This window comes from Puntigrus tetrazona, unplaced genomic scaffold (genome assembly GCF_018831695.1).
Source record: "Puntigrus tetrazona isolate hp1 unplaced genomic scaffold, ASM1883169v1 S000000003, whole genome shotgun sequence".
Taxonomy (NCBI): domain Eukaryota; kingdom Metazoa; phylum Chordata; class Actinopteri; order Cypriniformes; family Cyprinidae; genus Puntigrus; species Puntigrus tetrazona.
The window spans coordinates 3,190,914-3,196,086 of record NW_025047683.1 but is presented as its reverse complement, the minus strand read 5'-3'; the positions used below and the strand labels follow the sequence as shown (position 1 = coordinate 3,196,086).

At 62.5% G+C, this 5,173-nt stretch overlaps 1 non-coding gene and 1 pseudogene across 1 annotated transcript in view; both read left to right on the top strand.

Moving 5' to 3' along the window:
* Positions 1–3,089: 3,089 nt before the first annotated feature.
* On the top strand, positions 3,090–3,237 carry LOC122332073 (annotated as a pseudogene).
* Positions 3,238–3,621: 384 nt separating this feature from the next.
* LOC122332098 overlaps positions 3,622–5,173 on the top strand; it is a 3,994-nt gene continuing 2,442 nt past the window's right edge. The window contains exon 1 of the ribosomal RNA XR_006248444.1: positions 3,622–5,173. This exon is cut by the window's right edge and continues 2,442 nt beyond it. This is a non-coding gene — a ribosomal RNA (28S ribosomal RNA).

The following is a 5,173-nucleotide window of genomic DNA, read 5'->3' as shown; positions in this document are numbered from 1 at the left end:
GTACATCAGGCGCCTACCATGGTGACCACGGGTGACGGGAATCAGGGTTCGATTCCGGAGAGGGAGCCTGAGAAACGGCTACCACATCCAAGGAAGGCAGCAGGCGCGCAAATTACCCATTTCCGACTCGGAGAGGTAGTGACGGTGGGTAACAATACAGGTCTCTTTCGAGGCCCTGTAATTGGAATGAGCGTATCTTAAACACATGGGCGAGGACCCATTGGAGGGCAAGTCTGGTGCCAGCAGCCGCGTAATTCCAGCTCCAATAGCGTATATTAAAGTTGCTGCAGTTAAAAAGCTCGTGAGTTGATCTCGGATCTGGCTGGCGGTCCGCCGAGAGGCGAGCCACCGCCTCGCCCCAGGTCCTCGTGCCTCGAGGCGCCCCGGATGCCCTTGGCTGGGTGTCCGGTCCGAGGCCCAAAGCGCTTACTTTGAAAAAATTAGAGTGTTCAAAGCAGGTCGAGCGCCGCCGCTGAATACCGCAGCTAGGAATAATGGAATAGGACTCCGGTTCTATTTTGTGGGTTTCTGGAACCCGGAGCCATGATTAAGAGGACGGCCGGGGCATTCTGGATTATACCGCTAGAGGTGAAATTTTGGACCGGGCGCAAGACGGACGAAAGCGAAAGCATTTGCCAAGAATGTTTTCATTAATCAAGAACGAAAGTCGGAGGTTCAAGATTTATCAGATACCGCTCAGAGTTCCGACCAGAACGATGCCGACCCGCGATCCGGGCGGCGTTATTCCCATGACCCGGGCAGGCAGCGTGCGGGAAACCACGAGTCTTTGGGTTCCGGGGGGAGTATGGTTGCAAAGCTGAAACTTAAAGGAATTGACGGAAGGGCACCACCAGGAGTGGAGCCTGCGGCTTAATTTGACTCAACACGGGAAACCTCACCCGGCCCGGACACGGAAAGGATTGACAGATTGATAGCTCTTTCTCGATTCTGTGGGTGGTGGTGCATGGCCGTTCTTAGTTGGTGGAGCGATTTGTCTGGTTCATTCCGATAACGAACGAGACCGGGCTTGCTAAATAGTGGCGCGCCACTTGGGTCGGCGTCAAAAACTTCTTAGAGGGACAAGTGGCGTTCAGCCACGCGAGATGGAGCAATAACAGGTCTGTGATGCCCTTAGATGTCCGGGGCTGCACGCGCGCCACAATGGGCGGATCAGCGCAGGTCTACCCTGCGCCGAGAGGCGCGGGTAACCCGCTGAACCCCGCTCGTGATCGGGACTGGGGATTGAAACTATTTCCCATCAACGAGGAATTCCCAGTAAGCGCGGGTCATAAGCTCGCGTTGATTAAGTCCCTGCCCTTTGTACACACCGCCCGTCGCTACTACCGATTGGATGGTTTAGTGAGGTCCTCGGACCGCCTCGCCGCCCCCTCATGGGCTTCTGGGCGGAGCGCCGGGAAGACGATCAAACTTGACTATCTAGAGGAAGTAAAAGTCGTAATAAGGTTTCCGAGGTGAACCTGCGGAAGGATCATTATCGGCCCGGCCCGATCCAAAGCGAAACCGCCCCGGGCGGGGAGGCCTAGCCCACCTCCCCCCCGTCTCAAGCTCCGGGTGCGCGGCAGAGGCCGGCGGCTCCGGCGCGGCCTCTCCCCTCCGGAGCACCGAAAGCGAAAGCGCAGAGCGCGATAAGAAAAAAAAAAAAAAAAAAGAACTTGACTGTCGCCAGACTGGCGCCCCCGCTTCCAGCGGGGGGGCTGAGCCGGGGCCCTGGCGGGTACCCGCACGGCCTCCGGGACCGTGGTTCAAAGTCTCTCCCGCTGAAGGAGGGGCGCCTGGTCCGGGTAAAAACCTCTATCCTATTTTACTCTATGATCCAGCGGCCGTGGCCCGAGAGGTCTGCCGCTCAAAAACCCAAGACGGCAAAAGAACCGCACAAAAACCTAAGACGAAGCGGAGAGAGAGATCCGCGAGAAGGGAACGCCGTTCCCCTGGGAGGCTTGACGCACCTCCCGCGGAGGCTTGAGCAACCTACCGCGAGCGCCCATGACTGTCGCTGCACTCGGGCGGCCCCCTGCTTTCCAGCGCGGGGGCCGAGCCGGGGCCCTGGCGGGTACCCGCACGGCCTCCGGGACCGTGGGTTCAAAGTCTCCTCCCGCGAAGGAGGGGCGCCCGTCCGGGTAAAAAAACCTCTATCCTATTTTACTCTATGATCCAGCGGCCGTGGCCCGAGAGGTCTGCCGCTCAAAAACCCAAAACGGCAAAAGAACCGCACAAAAACCTAAGGCGGAGAGAGAGAGAGAGAGAGAGAGATCCGAGAGAACTTGACTGTCGCTGCACTCGGCGGGCCCCCCTGCTTTCCAGCGGCGGGGGGCCGAGCCGGGGCCCTGGCGGGTACCCGCACGGCCTCCGGGACCGTGGGTTCAAAGTCTCTCCCGCTGGCGAGGAGCGCCCGTCCGGGTAAAAACCTCTATCCTATTTTACTTATGATCCAGCGGCCGTGGCCCGAGAGGTCTGCCGCGCAAAACCCAAAACGGCAAAAAGAACCGCACAAAAACCTAAGGCGGAGAGAGAGAGAGAGAGATCCGAGAGAACTTGACTGTCGCTGCACTCGGCGGGCCCCCTGCTTTCCAGCGCGGGGCCGAGCCGGGGCCCTGGCGGGTACCCGCACGGCCTCCGGGACCGTGGGTTCAAAGTCTCCTCCCGCGAAGGAGGGGCGCCCGTCCGGGTAAAAACCTCCATCCTATTTTACTCTATGTTCCAGCGGCCGTGGCTCCGAGAGGTCTGCCGCCAAACATCCAAGACGGCAAAAGAACCGCACAAAAACCTAAGACGGCGGAGAGAGGGATCCGCGAGAAGGGAACGCTGCTCCTGGGAGGCTTGACGCACCCCCGCGGAGGCTTGAGCAACCTGGTCACGAGCGCCCCACCCCTTGGCACGGGTGGGGCCGAGGCCGCGAGCCTCTGAAAGACTTTGCTTTGCCAACCCCGGCGGGTACCCAGCAGGCCTTCGGGACCGTGGGTTCAAGTCCCCTCTCGCTGGGCGCCTGTCCGGGAACGACACTTTGTATTTTTGAACCCACACAAGCCTGTGCAGTTCGCCCGCCCCGGCGCTAAACTCAAACGCAGTACGACTCTTAGCGGTGGATCACCGCTCGTAAGGCCGATGAAGAACGCAGCCAGCTGCGAACTAATGTGAATTGCAGGACACATCGATCATCGACACTTCGAACGCACTTTGCGCCCCGGTCCGCCCCGGGCCACGCCTGTCTGAGGGTCGCTTCCCATCGATCGACCTCCGGTCCCGCGCGCTGGAGCGCCGCAGGGGGCTTCCCCGCCCTCCGCCCTCCCAAGCGCAGACCGCCACGGGCACGCCTCCTCGGCGGAGTCGAGCGCTTCCCGCTTCCTCCCACGAGGGGGGGAGGTCGGCGTCCCCCCAGGCGTCTGGGACCGAGCGGCGTCCTCCTCTCGGCGGCTTCCGGTGGGTGTCTGCCACCTCCGTCGCCCGCCGACGTGGACCCCGCCCCTCCGCCTCGGACGCCCGCGCGTAACGGAGGTTCGCGCCCGCCTCGCGCCGGCGCCTCTGCCCGGCGCGCGAACGAGACCTGTTCAGGCCAGCCCGCAGCAGCAGCGCGCGCCGCCGCTCCTAACCCATATCCGACAACGACCTCAGATCAGACGAGACGACCCGCTGAATTTAAGCATATTACTAAGCGGAGGAAAAGAAACTAACAAGGATTCTCAGTAGCGGCGAGCGAAGAGGGAAGAGCCCAGCGCCGATCCCCGCCCGGCCACGGCGGCGAGGGACATGTGGCGACAGAAGACCGCTTTTCTCGGCGCGGGTCGGGGGCCCAAGTCCTTCTGATGGAGGCTTAGCCCGTGGACGGTGTGAGGCCGGGTAGCAGGCCCCCTCCCGCCGGGTGCGCGGTTCTTCTCGGAGTCGGGTTGCTTGGGAATGCAGCCCAAAGCGGTGGTAAACTCCATCTATACAATACCGCACGAGACCGATAGTCGATAAGTACCGTGGAGGGAAAGTTGAAAAGAACTTTGAAGAGAGAGTTCAACAGGGCGTGAAACCGCTAAGAGGTAAACGGGTGGGGTCCGCACGGTCTGCCCGGAGGATTCAGCTCGGCGGGCCCGCCGCCCGGGCGCTGGTGCGCCGGATCCCTTGACCGGGAACGCCGCCCGTCCGACGCCGCCGCCGCCGGGTGCACTTCTTCCGAGGCGGTGCGCCGCGACCGGCCGGTTTGGCCAGGAAGGGCCGGGGCGAAGGTGGCAGGCGGCTCTCAGCCGGGGCCGCCGCTTTACAGAGCCCCCACGCCCGACTTTGCCGCTACCCCCGGGCCGCGGGAAGTGTCCTCGCGCTTTCCTGCCGACGCTGGAGGGACGGGCCCGCCCCGGGCGCGCGCGCCGACCGGGACCGACTGTCCTCAGTCCGCCCCGACCGCGCCGCGCCGCCAGGGCGGGATCCGCCCGCATAAGTGGCGCCGAGGTCCGCGGTGAGGTCGGGCACCCACCCGACCCGCCTTGAAACACGGACCAAGGAGTCTAACGCGCGCGAGTCAAAGGTGTCTCTCGAGCCCCACGGCGCAATGAAGGTGGCGGCCGCGCGCCCGCCGGCTCAGGTGGGATCCCCGCCCGGCGGGGGCGCACCACCGCCCGCCCTGGCCCGCACCGGGCAGGTGGAGCCAGAGCGCGCGATGGTACCCGAAAGATGGTGAACTATGCCTGGCAGGGCGGCCAGAGGAAACTTCTGGTGGAGGCCCGTAGCGTCCTGACGCAAATCGGTCGTCCGACCTGGGTATAGGGGCGAAGACTAATCGAACCATCTAGTAGCTGGTTCCTCCCGGTTTCTCAGGATAGCTGGCGCCGCCGCACAAGCAGTTTTATCCGGTAAAGCGAATGACAAGAGGCCTTGGGGCCAAACGATCTCAACCTATTCTCAAACTTTAAATGGGTAAGAAGCCCGCTCGCTGGCCTGGAGCCTGGGCGTGGAATGCGAGACGCCAAGTGGGCCACTTTTGGTAGCAGAACTGGCGCTGCGGGATGAACCGAACGCCGGTTAAGGCGCCCGATGCCGACGCCATCAGACCCCAGAAAAGGTGTTGGTTGATATAGACAGCAGGACGGTGGCCATGGAAGTCGGAATCCGCTTAAGGAGTGTGTAACAACTCACCTGCCGAATCAACTAGCCCTGAAAATGGATGGCGCTGGAG